Genomic DNA, 26,513 nt, shown 5'->3' with positions numbered 1-26,513 from the left:
GCGGAAGCACAAAAGACCCCGAATTGCCAAAGCCATCCTGAGAAAAAAGAACGAGACTGGAGGCATCACTCCCTGACTTCAGATTATACCAGAAAGCAACAGTAATCAAAATGGCATGATATTGGCAGCAAAACAGACACATGGCCCAGAATTGAGAGTTCAGAAGTAAACCCATATTTATATGAGCAAATAATTTTTGACAAAGTAGCCAAAAACATACAGTGGAGAAAGGAAAGCCTCTTCAATAAATGGTGCTGGGAAAACTGGAAAGCCACCTGCAAAAGAATGAAACTAGACTGTTGTCTATCACCACACACCAAAACTAACTCAAAATGGATTAAGAACCTGGATATAAGATCTGAAACAATAAAATTCATAGAAGCAAACATAGGGAGTAAACTCGAGGCCATCGGACTTAAAGAGGATTTTATGAATTTGACCTCCAAGACAAAGGAAGTAAAAGCAAAAATAAATGAATGGGACTACATCAAACTCAAAAGCTGTTCAGCAAAAGAAACTGTCAACAAGGGAAAGAGACATCTTTCCCATCTGAATGGGAAAATATATTTGCAAGCAATGCCTCTGATAAGGGCCTAATATCCAAAATATACAAAGAACTCATACGACTCAATAACAACAAAAAAAACACAAATGACCCAATCAAAAAATGAGCAGAGTACCTGAACAGACACTACTCCCTGGAGGACATAAAAATGGCTAACAAATTTATTAAAAGATGCTCAACATCACTAGCTATTAGGGAAATTCAAATCAAAACCACAAGGAGATACCATTGCACAGCTGTTAGAATGGCTGTAATCAACAGGACAAGTAATAACAAATGTTGGAGAGGATGTGGAGAAATAGGAACCTTCATTTACTGCTGGTGGGACTGAAAATTGGTACAGCGACTGTGAAAAACAGTATGGAATTTCCTCAACTGACTAAGACTTGATCTACCATATGATGCAGCAATCCCTCACTGGGTATTTACCTCAAGGACTTGAAAACTCATATCCAAAAAGATATTTGCACACCAATGTTCATGGCAGCATTATTCACATTGGCCAAGACATGGAAGCAATTGAAATGTCCTATGATAGATGATTGGCTAAAGAAGCTGTGGTACATATATACAATGGAAAATTACTCAGCCATAAGAATAGGTGAAATACTGCCATTTGCAACAACATGGATGGATCTTGAAATAATTATACTAAGCGAAATGAGCCAGACAGAAAAGGTTGAAAATCACACGATATCACTTATATGTGGGATGTAAACCTAAAAGCAACAGATGAACAGGACAGAGGAGACTCGTGGACATGGACAATAGACTCGTGGTTACCAGATGGGGGGTGGTAAAATAAAAAAATGTTAAAAATAATGTTGTACAAAAAAAAATGTATAGCTTCAAAGAAAAAAGTCAGTATTTTTGTTTACTTCTTATTTTATAATTATGCTTAGAAAATCCTTTCCACTTCAAAGAGCTTACCTAAGTTTTATTTCAGTACAGTTATAGTTTAATTTTTATAATTATATTTTTACTCCATTTAAAATTCATGTCGATGTAAAAGTTCTGATAATTCTTCCTTTCCTTTTCTTTCTTATTCTTTTAGTGCTGTCTTCTTTTGGGCCCTGTATGATTATAGCCATCTTCTATTTAGTCTTCTTGTCCTTTTTTTTGTTTGTTTGTTTTTATTTTAAAATATTCATACGATACCTCGAAAAAAAACATTCTAAACACTATCCGTTGTTAAGGGGGAAAAAGCCCTGAGTTCTCTAGCCAGTCCTATTTCTAATGTTGTTACTTAATCTTACCTCTTTACATGAATTTTTTACCCAAGCCAGGCCGAAATAATTATTGTTTCTCAAGCATGTCTTGCCTGTGTGCCTCTGTGAGTGCTGTTCCCATGAAATACCCTGCCCAAACCCAAGCCATTCTTAAGGCATGTCCAGGAAGTCATTTCTGGAATACACTTTTCACAGAGCCTTCTCCTGGTTTTGAAACTCCTGTATCACTTGTATATGTGGTTCCTAAATGTATGCTTACTTGCTTTGTTATTTAACTTTCTACTTGTATAAAGTCATAGATTTAATGGTTTCAGAGTAGGAAGAGACTCAAGATATTTGTCACTCAATGTGTTATTTGACATCGAAACTTATCTACAATATAATTGCTAAATAATCACTTGGCAGTTGCTTGATTACCTCTAATAATGAAAAACTCACTATATCCCATAACTGCCCATACCATTCCCAGTCATGTTCTAGTGATTAGAAAAATTTTTTCTTATTAGAAGCCCTCAAATCTGCCCTCTTGTATCTTTCACTCTTGGGGGTAGTTGTGAGAAGGACAATAAGCATGAAATCTGGTAAAACCAGTTTTGAATCTTGACTCTACTCGCTAATAGTTTTGTGATCATGGGCAAAATGCTCCACTTCTATTGGGCTTTAGTTTCTATATCTGTGAAAAATGGGTAATATCTACCTCAAATTGTTGTGGTAAAAATAACATTAAATGAGAATTAAAGTAATTGAATGAAGACATATATGTAAGTCTCTGGCATAGATCTTAGTACAAAGGAGTGTTCAATAAATATTTGTTGAATTAGAATTTGATTTATGTTCTTGAACCATGCAGTCAAAATCAAATCTTATAGGCTAATGTTATAAACACTTTGCTTATGTCTTTTCTTCTCCATTACATATTTTCAATTTCTACAGTTATTTTCTGATGTCACGATTTCTTACATGATATTCAGTACCACCTCCCCTACTGTTTGGGCACTCTTCTCAACATACTCCACTTTTTCAGCATCCCCCTTAAAGATCGGGGTTCTGAACTCTAACAGACACTGCTAAAGTTACCTAATCAGAATCCTATCATTCTGTACATCAATTACAGAGGCTCTCAAGCCGGGATGTATATTAGAGTCACCTGGGGAGCTTTTAAAAAATACCGATGGCACCCATGGTTTATTTTAAAGATCTGTGTAAGAACTAAGCATTAACACTTTTTAACAGCTGATCAGGTGATTCTAATATGCATAGGTCTGTAAGTTCCTTTGGAACAAACAAATTTGCAATCTCTATTTGAAATACTTGGACTCAGAAGTGTTTCGGAATCAAATTTTCCCCCAACCCTTCCTCCCACTTTTTGGAAAGGTAAAATGGTGCATACACCATTAATATGAAATTAGTGGATCTGAATCTTCATTTTTCAGTCAAATACATAATTATTTTGGCAGTGACAGACATAAACATTCAAGTTAAATAGAAATAATAAAGACTACAAATAGCCTTCTGTTATCTGAGATCTAGTTTTGCAGCCAAATGAATTTTGGGACAAGATTTCAGAAGAAAATGGCAATTGTTAGAACTTCCAAATTGTAGATAAGGGATTATGGACCAGTCTTTAATAGTATCTTTTCAGCACTTAGCCTAGTGCGCTGCCCAGACCTACAAGCTTAACACATACTTATTGAATGAATGAATGAGACATACTTTTCTATGTCCTATCTGTAGAAGTGTTGGTATATTCCCTAACATTGATTCTCCTCCAACAAATAGTACCTTTGGACCTTAAAACTGGAAATAAGTTAATTTGAAAGACAGTGAAGGAGAATAAAATCAGTCCTGTTCTGGGCTTTTTTTTTTTTTTTTTTTTTTTTTCATTTCAGGATATCTATTCCTGGAAATAAATACATATCAAATTACTGAAAACAAATGGAGAGCTTTTCTCTATTGTGTGCAGTATATCATATACCATAACAGTTGAGGAAAATTGAGTAAAGGAGTAGAACACAGCTGAAAAATCTAAATTTAACTGAGAATAACAATGAAGGAATCTGAAGAAGTATACAGATGGTACTCAACTTATGATGATTCGACTTTACCATGATGAGAAAGCAATATGCACTCAGTGATAACTGTACTTTGAATTTTGGATTTTGATCTTTTCCTGGGCTGTTGATATACAATGTGATACTCTCCCGTGATGCTGGGCAGTGGCGGCGAGCCATAGCTCCAAGTCAGGCATGTGATCAGGAGGGTAAACAACTGATAATCTACAGTGTACTGTGTTACCAGTGTTTCTTTTGGATATTGTGTTCCGAGCACATTTAAGGTGAGCTAGGTTAAATGGTGATGCCCTGTAGGTGAATTATATGCATTTTTGCTTACAATATTTTCAATTTACAATGAGTTTATCGGGATGTAATCCGATTGTAAATGGAGGAGCATCTGTATTCTAATTTTCAATAACCAAAATTGTAAGTCTAAATGTAAAAAAACATTAAATAAGATAGAATTGCAGGAGTTTACACATATAAACGGAATTAAACTCTAAGAATCAACAAGCAGCAAAAAAGAAAAAAAAGGAAAGAAAAGAAAATCTCCAGTTCTGTTTTCAAAGTAGTAAGTCTCTGAAGAAATGAAATCTGTGTAGACATTTAGTGCAGACTGAGGCACTCTCAGTCATTAAGGAAGAGGAATTTAAGAGCTATTAAGGTGATGGTCATTACTGAGTGATACTCTGAAATCTTTTCACTGAGAGGAATCCCTTTTATAATTTAAATATGTTAGTCAGGTTCTTCAGAGAAAGGGAACAAATAGAGAGACAGAGAGACAGAGAGACTTAAGGATTTTGCTCATGTAATTGTGGAGACTGGAACTTAATAAAATCATAGTGTGGGCAGGCAGGCTTGCAACCCAGGAGAGCCCATGGGTCAAGTGAAGTCCAAATGCAGTCTGTTGAAAGGTTCCTTCTTGCTTAGGAGGCTAGTCTTTTTGTTCTATTTAGGCCTTCAGTTGATTGGAGAGGCCTATCCACATTATGGAGGGCTATCTGCTTTACTCAGAGTCCACTAATTTAAATGTTAATCACATCCAAAAACACTCTCTAAATTGACACATAAAATTAATCATCACAGATATTATTCAAAACAACTTTTTTACCCTCATGTCAATATTCAGCTTTAATTGTTCATGGTTAATTGTTTTCAGAGTCTTCAGTGCATATTGCTTTATTTCATAGATTTTTTTTTTTTTTTTTTTTAGAGCCGTACATGTCTAACAAGCACCCAGGTGATGCCAGTGCTGCTGGTCTGAGGACCACACTTCGAGTACCAATGGGCACTATCTTGTGCTCCTAGCTTCAGAGGGAAAGAGTGCAGAGCAGAGCCAAAGGAATCTCCCTGTCTTTCGAGTTTCAAACTTTTAGGTCTTTGGGGTACAGGGAAGAACTCAGTAAAAAAATTAAAGATTGGAGAGAAGTTGTGATGCAAGGAAAATATCCCTTGGATTGGATTGCAAAGAAAATCAGAATCAGAGGCAGTTCAAGGGTAAGTTTAATGCTACCAAGTTTCCAAGAAGACCCTTTTCTCTTATAATCTTCCCTGTTGGGAGAACCAAAACTCTAAGAGAAATGTGGGGAAATGATGGAGAGTTACAAGAATTATTCATGTGGCATAAGCAGGGATTTAGAAAGAAAATTAATCAGCTGATGTGTAAGTTGTGTCTGATAATTTCTTTTGTGATGATAATGATTTATGTTGTGCTAACATTGTGCCAGACAAATGCTTTATATATATTTTTACTTTATCTCACAATAATCCCATGAGCCATGGGTAGATATTTCTGTTATCCCCATTTTAAGCCAAACTTCAGCAAGGTGAAGAATCTCATGCCTATCCCATAGTTAAGTAGGAGACTCAGGGTTCATGGTGAGCTTTTTGTGTGGGTTAAGTGGACTAATATTTGTAACATGCAGCAGTGCCTGTCATATAGTAAGTACTATATAAAGGTTAGCAATTATTATAATGATTCCTCAATTTTAGATCCTGATCTCTCTTAATTTTCTTTTCTACCTACAGAGCTAAAGTTCACATCTCTTTCTATCTCTACTTCTAAGGGAACCAACAGACTCTGAGACCTATGTTCACTTCTTCCCTTGCAAAGCCAGCAAACCCAGGTAGAGAAAAGCTGCTATATTAAAGTTTGTAAGGAGGGAAGGGAAGCACCTTTTCAGAATATGGAGGGAAGTGCTGACACAAGTAGGGTGAAGGGGTAAAAGAGGAGAGAATTATAGGAATTGGCGTAGAGAAGGGAGAGAGCACAGGAGGGCAGAGCCCTGTGCTTGGCCTCCTTTCTCCAGAAACCTCAGGTGGGGAGGAGGGCTCTCTCTTCCGAGTGATGCAAAGGAATGAAATAGTTACATTGGAGGTTCTGTGACCAATCCCATATCTTCACTTCCAAGTCCTCTACAATTGGCATATTTCATTTGAACCATTGTATAAGAATTTCCCTAAACTATCCTGAGGGTCTAGTGGGTATATATTTTGTTTGAGCATAGGTGAAAGAGGAAGTAACTGGAACAAAGATTGGAGATCCATTTAATGTGGTCACAGGCCGACTATTAAACATAAAAGACAGGTACCTGAACTCAACAATAGGCAGAACAATGAGAAAGAACTTTTCACCATATTTCCCTGCCCCTGAATAACTGAATACAGGTATACCTGATGTATACATATTGACCGATTTGCATGAACTAATGAATTCTACTTTTTGTAGGGCCAATTTGAGTTAGAGTTCTGTCTCCTAAAGAAGGTACCCTACTTTATCTCCATTTTCACAGGTATATTTTAAAAAGTATAATTATTACAAAGAACTTTTACAGGTCACTGATACAATGTGAAGTTGCCTCCTGGTGATTGATTAAGAAGTAACTTCATCTTTCCAATTGTTAACATTCACTATATTAAAAGAAACCTCTTTCTTCACTAATTTCTTAAGGTGTACTGATTTGTCAAATTTAAAAGTGGTACACATTCATTAAATAAAATTGGAAAAATATAAAAAATGTAGAAAGAAAAAATAACTCTAGACCAACTACCTAAAGACAACTATTGTTAACAATTTGGTTTCTTTCCCAGCTTTAATTTTAATTGAAAAATGCTAAATAAATACAGAGGAAAAATGATGCATTTATTATTTTTGATTTTTCTAGCTTAGCCTCAAATGTAATATTTATAGAATAGTCAATGACTGTCACGTGCCTCTCTTTTTTTTATGAAATGTAAGATTCCATGTATTTCTAAAAATCAAGAAGTATATCTAGGACAAGTCATTATTTCCTAAATTATCAAATTCGTCCTGGAGATGAAGTTGTTTTGAGATGACTGATCTTTCTAACTATCCCACGAGACTATATACTGCAGTATTCCTTTTTCGCCATTCACATTTTTAAAACCTTTCAGGTGAAAAATACAGAAAGTCCCTAAGACCTTTCTCCATTTCAGTGCTTCTTGTCTTTCCTGTGGCACTCCACCATGGCTTCTTGGACAGATTTGTTCCTGATGGAGGAGCAAATGATAATATGTCAGTCTGAAGACCTCTGCTCAAGTGATTAAACAGATAAACTGCTGACTTCAGCCTTGTTTCTCTCCCCTAAGATTATGTTTTCTTAAAAAACCTTCAGTGAAGGTTTTTGCTGCTGAAACAAATTACCTTAAATTTAGTGGCTTAAATTTAGTACCTTAATTACCTTAAATTTAGTGGCTTAAAACAACACAAGCCCATTACCTTCTAGTTCTGGAGGTCAGAAGTCCAAAATGGTTCTCACTAGACTAAAATCAAGGCGTTGGCAGGGTGGTGTTCTTCTCTAGAGGTCCTGGGGGAGCACCTGTTTTCTTGTTTGTTTGTTTGTTTGTTTGTTTGTTTGTTCCTAGTTTCTAGGGTTCTCTCACAGCCCCCTTCCATGTTCAAAGCCAGCAATGGCCTGTCCAGTCTTTCTTACATCGCATCACTCTGACACTGACACTTTACCTCTCTCACATTGGGCGCACCCTGGATAATCCATGGTAGTTTCCCAGGTCAGGATCCTTAACTTAATCACAGGTGCAGAGTATCTTATGGCATGTAAGGTACTGTTCACAGGTTCTGGAGATTAGGACATGGGCATCCTTGTGGTGGGGTGCATCATTCTGCTTACTAAAAATACTTAAAAGAGTGGGTAATGTTTGAAATAGGACAGAATCATTGGGGAGATACTGTTTTCCTTTTGCTAGTTCTCAATAATACTAATTTTACTGCTTTAGCTGTTATAGTTAGTATAAAATACCTTTCAGGAGTAAAATTATTATTCTTGCTCAGGACTGGCCCAAGACAAAATTGTGAAGCAATTTGTTTGGCCTGTCAGTTTTTTCCCCTCTAGTCCTATTTCTTCTTTCCCATAATTCTACTCTCCTCTTTTTACTCTAAGTCTTGGATTAATTCTGATAAGGAATTTCAAAATAAGAGCTAAAGAAATGACCCTTCTAGGGATATTTTCACATTAAAATGTTTTGAAAATCAAGACTTAAAGACACAGAGTGGAACTGTAAGTTCCAAAGTGATTAGTAATAGACTGAGTAAATTGTATTCAAATATTTACCCATTACATAGTATGCTCGTCATGAGGGGGATTCAAGGATAAGCAAAGTTCAGTTGCCACTCTCAAGTATTTAACAGTCTCATCAATTTAAAATTCATATTATTGGATCAGAAGACTTTCAAACTTCCCATGTAGGTTTTAGGTGTTTGTAGCTATACTACCATTCACAGATATTAGGGGTCAAAACCCAAAATTTTTCTTATGGAATTGTTATGGAACTATATTTACCAAAGGTTGCAAATTTACTAATATAGTGTGCCAATGAAATATAGCCTTAAAGTTTCCTATACCTTCTGATACCAGAAGTGGAGGAAGAAGGAATGAGACATAAACTTTAAATCTGCAAGTATACAATATCTCATGGCTTAAATATTCTCTTCTGAATGACTCAGATTGTTAGGTTTTAAATTTATTTCCCCAGCTCTATACCTATCCAAAATAGTATCTGAGTGTATTTGGAGATGGGGCTTATGTGGCCATATTATCATAGGAGGATATAGGGCCTCTGGATTTTAGCTGGTTGCTGCTGTAGATGAACTATTATGATTTTTTTCCTAGACTAGTGTCCATTGAAATGTCTGCATGGTTTTGGACTTATGCTGGTATAGATCTTGGTCTCACATATATATTTCTAGAGGTGAAATCTTCACGTACTGAGACCTCACAGTCCCAACTCTAGGCTTTTGCTAGTCTTTCAGCTCTCTCAGATCCCTTTTACCAGGGCATTCAGAAACCTCTGGGTCCCTTGCATCCGTTGTGTGGGCAATAGGTGGATAGGAGTGCTGCTTCAGGCTCATGCCTTCACCAATGGAGCATTACCGCTTCTGCAGCATGCTGAATGAGGCTGTATGTGGCACTCTTATCAAGGGGCATTAAGCCTTCGAAGCCATCCTTGGATATTGCTGATACGATTACCAGGAGACAGAATTTGAGATGCAGATTTGCATGTAGAAGTTTGAGAAGGGCTCCCAGAGTCTGTGCTTGTGGGGGAATGATAAAAGCAGGATTGAACTGTGATGGAATGAAGCAAAGGCTGAGCTGACCCCATGGAGAAACTCTGAAGCTGAAATGTTGTCCCAAATTAAGGCAAGGGTTCTAGGCATGTATAACCCTGCATTGACCAGTCACTGGATGAGATTTGCTCCCCACCCCTGGAGGTGGAATTCCCTTGGGCAATGAGACCCTTTAGCTGAGAGCAGTCTCTTAAGAAATATTTTGCTGTGAACTGTCAGACATGAACACACCCATCAGCTGGGGAAATGAGTGCTGTATCTTAAAGATGGGAGGAACTGGGAGGCCACACTGCAGCACCCACTACCTTAGGGAAGTATGCCATTAGCTTCTCCTGCCTCCCAGTTGATATTCTTGGGATCCCCTGTTACACATCTGAATATTTCTACATGGTCTTCATACTCCTAACTCTGTCTAGGAATTCCACTCTGAGAGAGAGATGAGGGGGCATAGTCACTTGATCGTATTTCTCTATTTCCTTGTCATTTCTCTTTCTTACACTCTCCCTGAACAGTGAGGTTGTGGGCTTTCCCTGTCCACCTCCTCTCTGGAGCGGACTTTTACATTATATTGTTAAGGACTGCCTAGGGTCTGAGATTTTAAGCTAACAAGTTAGCCTGTTATAGTTTCATAGATGCTGACATGAGACTCCTGAGTCTGAGACTGAGGCTTTGTTACTCACAGCACATCACACGGCATGAGCCTTGTGTTCATACCCATTCTCCATTTCTCCCAGATTCCTCAGTGGTGGGTGCCCTCCATTTGGCCAGCTGACTGTCAGAGTGTTGAGGACTATGTGGGATGTTTTAGGGGTCAGGCCAGAAAGAGGTATATAACTACTCATATTTCATTGGCCAAAACTAGTTCATGGCCTGACCTAGTCGCTAAGGTGGGAAAATGTAACCTTCAATTGTTTCTGCCATATTCTTTAATAAGAACCTGCCAGCCAACTATATTTTTTAATGGTTATCTTGGCACATATCATTATATTAGGCACTGCAAAAGTAAAAAGAGAGAGTAAAAAATTCTCATGTATGGATATAGAAAATGGATTAAAGGAAATCATTTAGTAATAGGTTTTGTTTAAAGCACCATTGTGAGTTAGTTGTTTAGAAATTAGGGGCACATTTAAGCTCTAGAAATAATGTATAAATTATGGTGTAGGTATCAGATAACGTTTTCTGGGTTCAAATTCTAGGTGCCCAGATCTATGGCAGTGACTGCCGACAATCCTCCGTGTTTAACAGCTTAAGCAGCAGAAGAGGGTGGGCCTAAGTAGTGTAGGAAATTGGGTCTAACAGGTTCATTCTTGGCATAAGCATAAAAAAGGATACTGTATGTTAAGCAGTCAGTGGCAATCTAAAGGAGGATAGAATTAGTACTTGGGATCTGGATCATGAGAAAACTATATAAAAGAACAGGTGACAAGTGATAGGACATGACGATTATCCAATTGGCAAGGGCTGCTTTATAAAATCAGGTAGGGAAATGAACTAACATGATTATTGAATGTATAGTCCCGCTAGCTAAAGAAAAGAAAATGTAAGTTAGAATGACCATGACCTCCTTTTTGTTGCAACAGATTATATTATAAATATATTATAAATATATTTTCAACAGACTTGGTGACCTCATAACTATGGAGTGAAAGCAAATTAAGTAGCTACTTGCCTTCTGAGGTCCAATTTTCCATTCTTGTTTTTAAATGATTCAGATGATCAAGTAGCACAATAATTGTAGAAGGGTACAATTTGTTGAGTGCTGATTATATGTTGGGCACCACACAAGCACTTCTAAAAAATAGGTTTATTATTTTAACTTTTATGAGGATGCTCTGAGGCAGGCATAATTATCCCCATTTTAACAGAAGAAAAAACTGAAGCTCAGTGAAGCTGAAAGATTTGATGAAGGACACATGACTAACCGACCAGTTGTGGAACTGGAACTAAAAATCAGGTCTTTGGATATGGTTTGTTGCTTTACATTATAATGCTCACATGAATATAACTAATTACTGTATTCTGTGATTGATACTTTGAGCATTTTATAAAGCCATGTGAAGTTGAATAAAAGATAGCTTACTTGAAATCTGCAAAAAAGGTAAAAGGAAGAAAGGTGAAATATTGAAATGTTGAAATGTATTGATTTGGGTATCAGAGAAAAATATGTGTACCTGTCACTCTGGCGTTCACGCTCTCATTTTTTTTTTTTTTTTTCTGTTTCTTTCTCATTTATATCTCATCAGTTTCTGGAAAAGAATTTATGAAAGCTCTTTGAATGACTCCCAGGAAAGTCATAATGTACTAAAATTATTTTCGAATTTCTAGCTAAATAGATTGCTTGCCTTGAGATTGTGAAGAACCAACAATATTGATAAATGAACAAAATTTATGTAGGGAGTATGTGTTTTTGTGCTTCATTATATGAATGGAATCATATGTATTTTCTATGGCATGCTTTTTTGTTTAATATTATGTTCTCGGGATTCATCCAGATTGTTTCATGTAGCTATAATTCTTTAATTTTGGTGTTGTTCATGACATTCCACTGTATGTATATCCCACAGTTTGTTTAACCTTTGTATTGCTGACAGATACTTGGACTGTTGGTTGTTTTTTGCTGTAACAAATACTGCTGTGAACATTTTTACAAGTATCCTGCTGCACATATGCAAGTGTTTCTGTAGGAGACATATTCTTGGGAGTATAATTGCTGGGTCATAGAGTAAGTGCATCAGTTAACTTCATAGTGTTTTTCCAGGGTGAATATTATACCAATTTGCACGCTCAATAATCATCTAAAAGTTTTTGTTTGCTCCATAACCACATCTTACACTCATTGTTACTTTTTAACTCTTGCCAGTTTTAAGCTCAATGTAGTTTTAATTTATATGCCCCTGAGTACTAATGACATTAAACATCATTTCTTATGTTTTTTGGTAATTCATGTTTCCACTTCTGTTACTTTCTGGGACCTTTGCACATTTCCCATTGGGTTATTTATCTTTTTATTATTAATTTGGACATGGGTTTTCTTTCCCGCTTTTTAAACATATCTTCTGGATAGTAATCATTTGACAGAAGTTTGTGATGTAAATCTTTTCTTTCATTTTATAATTTTTCTTTCATTTAAAAAATGAATTTGTTTTGTAAATGTAAGTATTAAATTTTAATGTAGTCAAGTCCATCATGTTTTCTTATATAATTTGTTCTTGCATCTTACTATAAAAACTCTTCCTAACCTAAGGTTGTAAAGATAGTCTCTTATCTCTCCTTTGAAAATGTTTCTTTTTTTTAATACATGATTTTCTTAATATGTATGGTGTGCTTTAGGAATATAATTTTATTTTTTTTCATATGGCTAACCGATTAGAATTCGTACATTCTCTGCCACATTGGGGTGCTAATTCTTTCATATATAAAGTTCATGACTTGTATACTCAAACAGCCACTGTCCATTCTTAGGTCAGATTCAACAACATTTTGTTACATGATTATGATTAAATTTGTTTTTATTGAAAAATAATGTGTGGCTGAGGTAGATTAATCTAGACCTGGTAAGCAGGAAGCAGGAAAGGTATAAAAGAGAACTTTGAGTCAGGGAGACCGGTTAGAAGTTTATCGCAAGTTCAAGAAAATGAGGTTCTGAATTATAAAAGAGGCATAGTGATGGAAGAGACAAAAAAGTGGGAAAACTTTTAGTGAATAATTGAAAATGGAAAGCAAAGTAAGGGAAGTGACAAGTGTGACTCTAAGTTTTGAGCTTGGATAACTCTGATTTTAGAAAAATCAAGATTATTTTAATGTTAAATTTATTAAAATTGATGTGACTGTTGGACACTGAGGCAGAGATTAAGGAAGTTGGAGGGAATTTTAAATGAATTTTGTTGGTTTCTCCATTCTTATTGTTTCATAGGAATTCCTGTTATATTCTGGATACAAATCCTTCTTCCAGGAATATCTTCTTCCAGATTGTGTCTTTTTGTTTGTTTTTAATATTTTTACAATGTCTTTTGGGCAACAGAAGTTCTTAATATTTATGTATTCAATTTTATCAATTATTTCCTTTATGTTTGCATATTTTATTTAAGAAAATTTTCTGTACAGTGAGGTCATGAAAATATTTTCCTATGTTGTATTCTAATTACAGTTTAATAGTCACATATAGATATTTAATTCAATTGCAATTATTTATTATTTATGGTATCGGATATTTATGTATTTAAGATACAATATCATATTTTCCCTGTATGGTTACTGAATTGTTCCATCATCAACTATTGAGAAGTCCATTTATTTCTCACAAATTTTTAATAACATTTTGGCCATATATTAAGTACTAAATGTATGAGTTTGTTTCTAAGCTTTTTATTCTATCTAGTTAAAGTTTCTAATCACCAATCTGTGTCAATTTTAATTTCTTCAATTTTATAAGAAATCTTATTATCTAGTAGAGCAAATTCTCCATCCTTTTTTATTATCTCCTTCAATAGTGTCTTGAACCTTGAACCTAAATTTTAATTTTAGACTCAACATGTTAATTTACACACACCTGATGGGATTTTTATTGGCAATGCATTGAACTTAAATAACAATTAAAGAACAGATATCTTTATGATATCGAATCTTTTAGTTCATGATCATGGTATAGCTCTTGATTGTTTAGGTCTTCTTTAAGATATTTCAGTATGGTTTTATATTTTTGTCCATGATGGTTTTGCATATATTTATTACATTTATTTCTAGGTATTCCATATGTTTTTATTTTAGTTTAGAAAGTTTCATTTTCTAACTGTGTATTGTTCCTTTATAAAATGCAATAATTTTTACATATCAATTTTATACTGTGAAAATTTAATGAATGCTTTTCTTATTCTAGAAATTATAGGTATTGTTAGATATTCATAACAAAGTGTATCACTTGAAAATAATATTTTAATTCCTTTCCCTCTATTCTTCCTACTGCTTATTTCCTTTTATTTCCCTTTGGTACTGACTAGACTCCAGTACCAAGTTGAAAACAGTGGACTTTCTGGCCACTTTCCTGATCTCAAGAATGTTTTTATTATTAAGGATGATATTTAGTGGTAGCTGTTTTTGTAGATACTCTATCAGGTGAAGAAGTTTTACTAATTAAAAAAATCAAAACCTAATCATTGGCCTAGATCAAGGGAAAGGGAAAGGGAAAGGAGAATCAATTGAATTTTTAATTCCAGTTATTATATTTTTAATATCTAAATGTATTATGTAGTTCCTCCCTCCTCCTTCTTTCCATTCTTCCTTCCTTTCTTTCTGCCTTCCTTCCTCTCTCCTTTCTGCTCTCTCTCTCCTTCTCGCTCTCAAACCAATTTTGTTCTTCTAAAATATTCTGTTATTTCTTTCTTGTATATTCAGGGCCCTTTAAATTTTTAAATTTACTATATATATTTTTTTGTTTTCTAATCTCAACATCTGAAGTCTTTGCCTATCTAACTTTGCTGTCGTTTCTACTACCTCTCACTCTAGGGGGCTTGTTTCTTCATGCATTTTGTGAATTTCAACTATAAGTTCATATTTTTTTGAATTTTATCTGTTCGGAAATTTTTAAGCCCTGTGTTGGCAATTTATACCTCTAGTGACTATTTGTATTTGCTTCTGCCAAACACAGAAACACCTGAAATTAAATTTTCTTGCCTGAGGTCTTTTTGGATATCTCTAGATAGAGTAAGATTGGGCTACAAGCTCAGGTGAGGGCCATGGCGTGTGTGACTATGAAGTCCAAAGGGTGATTTTATGTTTCCTTCTACCCAGTGCCACATTTTATAATAAGCAATTTTCCTTGCTGTCCCAATGATTTATTTTTAGTTCACAGATATTTTGAGGATTTAGGCCTTTGGGATACTCGATTTATTAAGGCATCTTCTATTAGAGTCCTCATCTTGGCCAGGTGCCTCCCAGGGTTTATCTCCTATTACCTGTGAGTACAGAAGTTAAATTTCACCCTCATGGATAAATGTCCTCAAAGTGAAAGCCAGATTCAAAACAAAGTTCAGCTTATCTCTCTGGATTTCTATGATACATTCAATAAGAATTGAACAAACTAAATACTCATACCCAATTGAAGAACTAAGTAAATCATTGTAAAGAAGGTGCTATTTTATCTCAATCAATAGGTTAGACAGAGGGGGATGAGTGCAAGTTTATTCCAGGTAGGAAACAAAGAGTAAGAACAAAATGTAGAGGTTAAAAAAAAAAAAAAACAAACAAACTATATTTGACTGGCCTGTGAGGAAATAGTTAATGATAAGAATGGAAAGCCAAGCTAAGGCCTGAGTATACAGGGCCATGAATTCTAGGTTAAGCACTTTAAACTTAAATTAGTAGGGGGACTGAGTTATCAATAGATGCATAAACCTCTCAGTTTCATGCTGCTTAAATTATGTCATTTAAGGGCTGATAGTAGAATCATGATTTAAACTCTAGTAATTATAAACGGGTAAGTGAGAATGGGATAAAGTATGGGAACGTGAAACAAGTAAAACACTTTCTGATTTAAATAACTTTACTTTCTGATGATAGCTTGATGTTGTTTACATAATTACTTTCTTCCATTGCTCAGAAAAAAATTATTTATTTTCTGAATAGGTTCGAAACCACATCTTGGTATTTCCTTCCATGAGTAAGATTCAAGCCTGAATTAGAACCCAATGGACACACTATTTAGGAACTTTAAAGAGAAATAACCAGGCAGGTTCTTGCTCAAATAGTTTTGTTCATTTTCTCTTACTTTTAGATTATGATATTAGTTGAACAGTGCATCTTTATAAATTTCTTAGGCCACCTCATTTTGTTAATAAGAAAAGGAATCATTAAATGTTCATCAGGATTTGTGGTATCAAAATTCAAGGTCTACTTTATAAATGCCAAGAATTAGAAAATTATCAAAGGGACACTAATAGGCATACTATAAATGGCTAAGGTAATTTTTATTTCTGAACTGAGATGAAAAATGAGCGTGTGTCTTTCTTCACTCTAGGACCAAAACCTCATTAGGTCTGGCCAGCATGTGGGGAAATGACACAGCTGAGGCTTTCTTAAGCAAAATACATTAACATTACAAATGAAACTGGGTCCAAATCTTTCTCAAGGAGCATTTTCTCTCAGAGGTATAGTAAGAATTACATTAGCAGTACAGTTATTAAGCTCTGTTGAATAATTCTGTGTTTTAGAAAAGGAAAGTGACCTTTTGTATCTCTCATAGGGGTAATAGCTAGCTCTACAGATATATTTAAAAAATAACTAATTGTGACAGAACATCAGATTTACAAAAACATGTTGGGAAATTTGGGATTCAGTTAAAAATATGGAGTATCTTAAACAAAGCATTTCATGATATTGGACAAGATGTATGACTTTTATTCCTTTCTAATCAAACAATTTTATCTTCTTTTATAGGTTGTAGAAGGGGAATGAAGGACAGAAAATAGTGTTGAAAATTCCCAATTTTGTACTGCTTTGAAATATGGTAACAATTTGTAACCTAAATGCCTCAGTAATAATCATAACTATTGTTTTCTTTGATTATCACAGTTACATATTTTTCACATTTTGACTTACTTGAAATTTGAATGTTTCCTAAAAAGCCTTGTTAAAAGACAAACATGCTCCAGTTTTTATGCTTCTTAATAGTCATCATCTTTGTGAGTAATAATGCAGTCATGAGGTAGCATTCAGATGTTTATATTTTAAGTCTCTCATGTTGCCTTAAATATTTTAAAAAGAGGTAACACTGCAATGCAGAACTGAAAAGAAACATTATTTTATATAAAGAAGAACAGTTAAATGTCATCGAATGAAATCAAAGGTGGTAGCAAACTGCCAAATCTACTGAATACGTTATGGCATTTGAAAGCCAGGAAATATTGTATAACAGATTTATGGTCTTATAGGATTATTACTCAGTTGCCAAAGCATCTCTCTCTCAAAAGGATGACTTTCAATATAATTCACTTATAGTGATGGTAATTTAATTAAGGAAAGAGTGAAACAAAACCCTAAACGCAAACAAAACCCTAAAATTATACTGTTAATCTTAAAGATGCCCAAGAGGTAAAGGTCACAAGCATGGATTATAAAAAGCAACATGTTGTTATGCTGCCTAACCAAAATCAATTCAGAAGACTCAAAATCAACTCAGAGACTGAGTGGGAAGACACTGGAACCTGAATTTAATTTTAATGGTACAGAATGTGCTATATCCAATTATATGAATAAAAATATAGTATCAGAGTAATGAAACAACTTAACATAAGTCTAATTTAGTGTTTTGTTTCTGAAAACAATAAATATTTAGAAGCAGAAATAGTAATCACTAAGATCCAAGATGAGTTTACTATTTCTAAATTCACACTAATACGATATTCTTTTTTGAAAGGGTTAATTGGTTTGAGCTGGGATGACAATTCTGTATTTCAGTAGGACACTTAAACTCATTGTATTTTTATAGACAAAATGGAGAAATATGGCCTGGATTAGGCAGTGTATTAGAGATTGAATAACTGTGCTGATAAAGTCTGACGACTGAACTGATGTCCGGAGAGGGCCTTCTAGTGGCTTGTGGATGACACTTTCCTAGGCCTTCTTCTATGCAGTGTAATTTGTTGGTAACTTGAACACATGGAAGCCTTTTTCTTTTTTTAAAAATAAGATTAGCAGTAATAAAAAAGTAGCAGGGGTGATACTTTAGATGATCAAATCACTGTCTCTAACAGACAGAGTGATGGACCAAATCCAGTAAAATTAATTTTATAAGGGGTAAATATAAAATTCTGAACCTGGGTATGTAAAATAACATGCTTGGATAGGCTAGTTTTTAATTGCTAACCATTTTGTTATACCTTTTAGAACCTCGATTTTTCTATGTATAAAATAGGAATAATAATACTAGCTACTTAACAGTTTGAGGTAAGGGCTCTGCACAGTTCTGGCAAACAGTTAAGTGCTCCGTAGGTGTTAACTACTTCTTTTCTTGAAATCCTGGGATAGAATATCCAAATTCTGTCACTGATGGGGTATTTGACCTTGGATAAGGTACTTATTCTTTCTAAACTTCATTTTCTCATTTGAAGATGGGATAAAAAGAGTATCTACCACATCGGTGGGTGCCCTGAGAATTAAATGAGATAATGCATGTGAAGCCTTCTTTGAGGTGCTTGGCACATAGAAAACTCCTAATAAATGTTAGCAATTGCAGTGAACATTAGTGTAACTTCCAGAAATTCCACCAGGAACATTATATTGCAAAAATAGAATTTATAGCCTTTCTGTAGAACTATAGAAATTATACTTCTACTCAATTATAGACTAAATAAATGTATGCTATTATTTCAGTTCAAATGTATAATTTTAAAAGGAATATTGGAAAATCTAGGTGAACATATAATTAATCTATGTGAAAAATGATGTAAGAAACTGGGGATATTTCTCCTAGAAAAAAGATTAAGATAGGAGGAAGCTACCTGAAGAGTCATCATTAGAAGAACGAGGCTTGTCCTGTTTGGGCCCTAGAGTTAGAATGACAATGAGATAGGTTTTTGCTTCTCTGAAGAAAGACTTTCTTACAGTGAGAGTTGTCCAAAGGTAGAAGGGTTGAAATTTCTCAGTTCCTGAAGTTTCCCCCCCCCCCCTTTTAAAGTCTGAAAAGTCATTTGAGGGAGAGTTGCAGAGAGGATTCATAGATTTGAGATGAGATTTGGCTCAATGATTTTTAAAGGCCAGTACTTTTCTGAGCTTCTGTGGTTCTGCAGCTGTTGACTTCTTTACAGTGCTTAACATTTAAAACCATTTTAAAACACTGCATTTAGTCACCTAGTTTTTTCTTTCAAATTATTTGACTGAAGCATCTCACACTAAGAATTGCATACCCCTGACCTTTAAGGGCTAAAATTTATTTCCTTCACTGCTCTTATCTGAGTTGTCTGAGTAAATGGTTTTGCAGAATCTGTGCATACCAATCATACTTGAATTTCTTTTAAAATAGGGAAGTTGATAAAGTGGTAAAAGAATTGTCTGGTTACAGGATTTCTGATGGCTCAGTTTTAATAGCCAGTAATGCTCCTTTTCCAAGTAATGTCAATATTAGTTAATAAGCATGCAAATATTGGGTATGTGGTTCACAAACTAGCTTTTTATTGCAATGCATTCTTTGAACAATGTGTCTCATAGGAAAAATTGTGTTGACATTTGCTATCTCATTCAGCATAATATTCTGTTTCCAAGTGGTTTAATTTTTCTTTGAATTTTAGTTCATGCCTTCTGGCCTTAGAGAATTGTATGTTAAGAAAAAACTCAAGGACCATCTTGTTGCTTTTATATTGATTAGCAAATAAATCAAGAGTGGCCGTGGAGGACAATGGAGAAGGCAGCCCTTCCAACAAGTGCAACTGTTTGGTGAACTTGGCCTGAAAGAAGGTGACATGATGTCAGATCTATACTAATTCACGGGTAGTAGCTAAAGTTTTGGCTATATGGTGAAAAAGTTGGAAGGAACACGATTAGAACTTTGCCAATAAGGAGGATTGGGGAAGAATTATGTGAGTGAATCTCTTGAAACAGACCCAGCACGTGGAAGTATTCATTTCCTATGTGAATTTTCAGGTGAACCAGATGACTTACTCTATTGATGTCAGTCACCTTCTTTCCCCAGTGACCTAACTGTGTCAATGAACTCATAAACAATGGTCCATCATGTGCAGATTACACATGCCTCAATAAAAAATTGATTGCCTCGCTCACAGGCTGACCTGGCTCTCCTACCATGACTGGATGCCCAATCTGCCAGCAGCAGAAACCAGTAATGAGCTCTTAGTATTATATGATATAGTGAGGGGGCCATCCTACCTCCTGGTCGATTATATTGTGTCGATTATATTATATGATATAGTGAGGGGGCCATCCTACCTCCTGGTCGATTATATTGTGTCGATTATATTGTGTTACAGAGTGAACAGTGTTTTGTCCTCACTGGAACAACCATGCTGCTTCTGTTGCTTTAATGTCTTATTTACATCATGTTTTCTCACATAATATTGCTTTTAATAAAGGAACTCATTTCACAGCAAAATAATTAAGGTCAGTGTTCTTGGGATTCTCTGGTATGCTACAAAAGCTTTACACAGAAGATTATGGCGTAGCAATAATATACGGAATGGATTTACTCTATCAGATGGGAAATAATATCTTTTGACTCTGGAGTAGTGTCTGAACTAGTACCTAATATATGATGCTGTTTATTCCCAAACCAGAAACACTTAGAAACAGGAGTGACACAGGGATGGTATTTCTCACTATCACACTGAATGACTAAAGCACAAAAATTTCCTTCCCAAGTCTCTTACTTTAGACCCTGCTAGATTGAAGGTCTTAGTATTCAGTGGAGAAATATTCCACCAGGGAGACAAATGAACTGGGAGTTGAGACATTGAGACTGCCATTTGGTCTTTTGGGCTTCTCCTGCCAATGGACCAGGAAACAAAAAAAGAAGTTTCCTATGATTTTCTATGATGGAGCTCAAGGATTCCTCTGGAATGCCTCATAGTTGTAATATCCTGTGATAAAAGTTAATGGGAGATGACAGCAGCCCTATAGAGTTGGAGCTACCAAGCATCAGTCCACTTTGGAGTTAAACTTTAGATTAATTCCACCAGACAAATGACCAGCTGAGAGGCTGCTTGAGTACAAAGGGAATTTGGGGGAAGAAAGTTATCAAAACCAAAGGTGATCTCAGAGATTGCACTGACATTAATTTAAAATTTTAATTTTTAAATTAACATAGAGTAAAATTGACTTTGTTTGGGTGTGCAGTTCTAAGGACTATATTGCATATACAGATTTGTGCGACCACCATCACCATCTACATACGATTTCATCACGCTCACTCAAATTACCCTTGTGCCATCCTTTTGTAGTCACACTTCCTTACCACCACCCCTGACGATAACTGATTTGATTTTTATCATGAAAGTCCTATCTCTTCGAGAATGCCATATCAATGAAATCATACAGTATGCACGGTTTTGAGACTGGCTGCTTTTCTTCAGCATAATGCCTATGAGATTGACCATGTTATAATGCATGTCAACAGTTCATTTCTTTTTATTGCTGAATAGTAATCCCCTAGTTTTTAATATGTAGTGGATTGGTGGTAGTTCACTTTATAATTTATCTGATAGATTTCAGGATATCAAGATGGGATTGCCACTGAGGTAGAAAAGAAATGAACATGACCAAGAGATGGAAGTTTTACCGTAGGAATAAGAGTGTTTATGTATGTTGAATAGCAAGAGGGTGGACTGCTGCAGAAATTGCAGTTTGAGTCACCCAATCTGTCCCACTTCTAGTATGCTTTCCTGAGCCATAGTGTGGAGATAGCTAAAACATTCCCAAGATCCCCTTGTAGCTAGATTCTATATTAAAACTAGGTTTTGCCAAGGAAATCTCACATGAGGCTCCAAATAAGTAAGTGAGCAACATGAAATGGCAGCTGCACGAGTGTGGATTAATTCTGGCTGACATGGCAATAGGGGCATTTGATTCTGCTGCTCTAGTAGGTGTGGAGGTTTGAATGTTTTAGTCCTCAGCATCACATGTTCTGAGTGGTATGTGAAGCCTGCAGTAGTCATGTGGGGTGGTACGATAGCACTCCTAGCCGTGTTTCACCTGGCTGCATAGATCCAAGCTTTGTTCACTGGCACTCCAAAAAATTCTGTAAGGTAATAACACTGTGTGATAAATCCCTTTCTCCTTTAAATGGATAAAGTGGATTCTAATACCTACAACTAATCCTTTGTTTCTCAAATTGAGAATTTGAGGATTCCCCTCAAATTCATCTTTGGATAAATTTTAGAAACTATTAAATTAATTGCGTGTCTAAAATATTTGATATGAACAATAAAAATTTAACTACCCTCGTTACGGTGATCACATAATGTGTTTATTCATTCAGCACATATTCACTGAGTGCCTATGTTCTAGCTCTGGAAATATAGCAATTAAAAGCAGAACCAAAATCTATTTTCATGGTGCTTCCATTTTAGTGAGGAGAAATAGACCAGTAAAATAGGCCACATACAAGAAGATGATAGTAGGGAGAACAGTAAAGCGGGGAAAGGAGATAGGGAGTGTCAAGGACTTTAGAAAGGGTAACGAGGAAACCCCTTACTGGGAAAATGACATTTGAGTGAAGACCCAAAGAAGGAGGAGCATTCTGGGCAGAGAGAACAGCAAATACAAAAGCCCTGAAGTACACTGAAGAAACAAGGAGGCCAGTGTGGCTGGCATGCAGGGAATGTGGTGCCTTCAGATCATAACGTTAGGTGCAAAGGTGTTAACATTTTATGCTAATGATTGGCATACAGATAATACAAATAATATATGTATATGTGTATATATTTCTGATTATTAACAAAATGTAAATACAAAATGTAAAAACCATTAGAAAAAACTCATCTCCTGAGAAGACATTGAAGGCATACCCTCCCATCCCTTTTTGGGGGGTTTTGGACTCCAGTGGAGAAATACTAGTGTGACTAACTTAAGAAGAGAACATTTATAAAGAGCCACAAATATGCCAATAAGCATGGTCATGCTTTAGTACTCATTATGTATATTAACTATTAACTCATTGCACACCAAGCCTATAATGTAATGTCAGGTATTTCTAAACTCTAATTTGAAGCTAAGAGAGATTAGGTAATGTTCACAAGATCACAGTAAGTTTGTCTGACTTCACATTCTTCTCGAAATTTCTATAACCTTTCACAGTAGGTGCAACTCTATATTCAAGTGAAACATTTTCTCTTAATTTAAAATGTTTTATACTAATCTCTGAAGGAAATAGTGAGCAAGGGAGATATATCCCACTGGTGAAAGGCTTTCACGGACTTAGGGAAAGTAAACCAAGATACCCTAATTTAGCCTTTCTTCATATGACCTATTTTCCATTTTTGAATCTTTTTTTTGTTGTTGTTCCTCTAAAAATCCTCTCTATTTATCCTCTCCAATTCCCCATTCTTCTTCCCCCACAAGTTATTTAAAATATGGTGACCACATAGATGTGTAAAATAAATATATGACAGAATAGCTTTAGTATTGTACTCCTTTTTAATACACCCCAGCTTTTTTTAAAAATGGAACAAATATATATTTCCTATAAACTATTTGGAAATGTGGAAAAGTATAAAGAAATGGAAAAATATAATTCATATCATATTATCCAGGAAATAGCATTATTAATCATTTGGTCTGTCTTTTCAGTCTTTTTAAATATGGATTTTAAAAACCTATTTAAGAACCTATTCTATGTAATAATTTGAACTACTAAATATTTCAAAAATATAGAAAAACACAGAGGGTAATAAAACTAACTTCCTAAGTACGTGAGCCCTAGAATTAGACTGCTTGTGTATAATGAAACGCCACACTGCCTCTTGCTGAGCAACTTATGCCTTTATTTTCTCATCTGTAAAATGAGGATAATAAGGGCACCTATTTCATAGGCTGTTTTAAGGGTGAAATGAAGAATGGCTTGTAAAGCTTTTCTAATAGTGCCGATATCTATTAAGTGCTCAATAAGTATTAGCTATTATAATTGTTCCCATTGGAACAATGTTACATTTTGTCAAATCTGCTTCAGATATTTCCTTCTTTCCTTCCTCCCGTTCATCTTTCTTTCCTTTCAGAAATAGAGGTACAAGGGAAGTCACTTTTACACTAATTCCCAATCTCATTCTCTTTTCTTTGTTTCTAGACAGTTACTGTCCTGAAATTGGTTCGAATCCTTTGTCTGTGTTTTAAACTTTTACTATAGTGGATGTCTCTATTGTGTCTAAATTTTGTCTCATGATTTTATCTATTTAACTAAAAGCATTTTCAGAAGAACTTTTCCGTTAGACTCTTTATGAAACAATTCTTTGTGTTGGGATAATATGCTATCGAATATCATTACTTACTTAACTGTTTTTCTAATATTAGATATTTAGGTCTATGAGTTTTTGTTCGTCCGGCTTGTTTGTTGCTTTCAGTTTTATACCCCATATATGAGTGAAATTATGTGGTTCTCAACTTCTTTTGGTCTAAGTTATTTTGCTTAGCATGATTATATGATGTAGCAATCCCTCTTCTGGGTATCTACTCCCCAAATTTGAAAACACTTATCTATATAGACATATGCACCTTGATGTTCATAACAGAACTATTTATGGTGGCCAAGAAATGGAAACAACCAAAGTGTTCTTCAATAGATGATTGGATAAAGAAAATGTGGTACATATAAACAATGGACTATTAGCCAAAAAAAAAGATGAAATACTGCTATTTGAGGTGACTTTAACCTTTTTAAACCTTCATAGTTGATCTTAATTCCATTAGGAATTTTCTATTAAAGTACTTGTTGAAAAATTAGACTTTTAAGATAAAGTTATTGATCAGATAACCACAAACCATTTGAATAGTCTGCTGTTAGAGTGTAAAATAACAGGTGCACAGGAAATGTAGAACATCTTATGTATTTTCCTTTCTCTATAAGTCTGCTAGTTTTAATGACCTAAAGTCAAGATGTTTTCTATAGGTTAGACTCATATGAGAAAAATTATTTATTGACAGTGGCAAATTGTCCTACTTGGGAAAATCTGTAATTGTCATTTAATCTAGGTGCCTTGACTGGGACAACCTTAATTATCACAAGGAAAAAAACTTTTCAATCCATTAGCCGTGTTGTTAGATCTCACTTCAATAACTAAAATAATAATATAATTTGACTGAAATTCTGGATGGATTAAAGAATAAAAATACATACAAAAATAAAATAATAACAAAATAAGAAAATGTAAGCATCTGTATGCTCTCGCAGAGGTACAGGTGCCTCTAAGCATAAAACAGAGAAATCACAAAAGGAAATGCTGCTATATTTGAGAACATACAAATGTCAATCTTCTATAAAAAAAGGTCACCAGAAACAAAATTAAAAGGAAGAATACAAATTGAGAAAAGTTATTTGTGACATATATGGTCAACAGAGGTGTAATACGAAACTTATAAAGATTGCTTCCAAATTAATGAAAAAAGATGGAACTTTAATAGAAAAATGGCCAGAGAGTGCCAGTGGAATATTCACAAACACTGACAAGAAAAGGAAATACATAGTTGATAAACATATATGAAAGATTATTCAACATTACTAATTGTAAAATACATTTAAAAATACTTATAAGATAAGAATTTTCTCTTTTACCCAAATGGCAAATATCTGAAGTATTATAATCTAGAACAATGTGAAATAGTACTCATAAACTTCTGGGAACAATTGATATAAAAGTTAAAACTGCACATGCCATGTGATCCAATGATTTTAATTCTAGAAAGGCATCTAGAAAATCAAAAGATGTGTACACGGAATATATACTAAGGGCATTCATTCTAGAATTATTTATAATGTTGAATACTTGAGAAACTGCCTAACATCCAATAGCAAATTACATAAATTCAAACAGTAGAAGATACACATTTATTGAAGCTGTGTTGTCAGAGAATTTAATGAATTGAAAAAATATTCATGTTGCTAAAGAAAAAAATTTAAGTGATCTATAAATTATAATTCCAGTTTTTCAGTAGACACACATTTAAAAGACCAGGAAGGAAATTCTTCAAGATGCTAATACCATTAATAATGTCATCTTTGTGCAGTGGGATCCCTAATGATTTTTATATTTTTCCTGATACTCTCCAATCTGTTCCAAAATGTTTACAATAAACATCCATTACTGTTATAATCAGAACACACACTTAGAGAGGAAAAAGAAAACTTCCACGTTCCATGTGGAGATGTTTATTAAAATGATATTAGAGACAGTGCCACAGGCAAATTAAAGTCAATTTATAGTGAGTCTGTCAGGTGGATTTCTCCAGGTAATCAATTATTAGAAATTTGAGTTCTCCTTTTGAATAGCAGGATAACTCACCCACTCACTGAATTTTAGACCAAGGAGGGACACTCGAGGTCCCCTATACTGAAGAAGGCATCATATCCATTT

General features: G+C 34.8%; 1 long non-coding RNA gene across 1 annotated transcript in view; it reads left to right on the top strand.

Annotated features, from left to right (window-relative positions):
- Positions 1-20,551, top strand: part of LOC118610694 — a 29,088-nt gene extending 8,537 nt beyond the window's left edge. Inside the window, exons 2-3 of the long non-coding RNA XR_004953889.1 lie at positions 5,062-5,974; positions 16,882-20,551. This is a non-coding gene — a long non-coding RNA (uncharacterized LOC118610694). The remainder of the gene's footprint in view (positions 1-5,061; positions 5,975-16,881) is intronic.
- The last annotated feature ends 5,962 nt before the right edge of the window (positions 20,552-26,513 follow it).

This window comes from Rousettus aegyptiacus, unplaced genomic scaffold (genome assembly GCF_014176215.1).
Source record: "Rousettus aegyptiacus isolate mRouAeg1 unplaced genomic scaffold, mRouAeg1.p scaffold_m13_p_13, whole genome shotgun sequence".
In the NCBI taxonomy this organism is placed as follows: Eukaryota; Metazoa; Chordata; class Mammalia; order Chiroptera; family Pteropodidae; genus Rousettus; species Rousettus aegyptiacus.
This window is presented reverse-complemented; position numbering and strand designations above follow the sequence as displayed.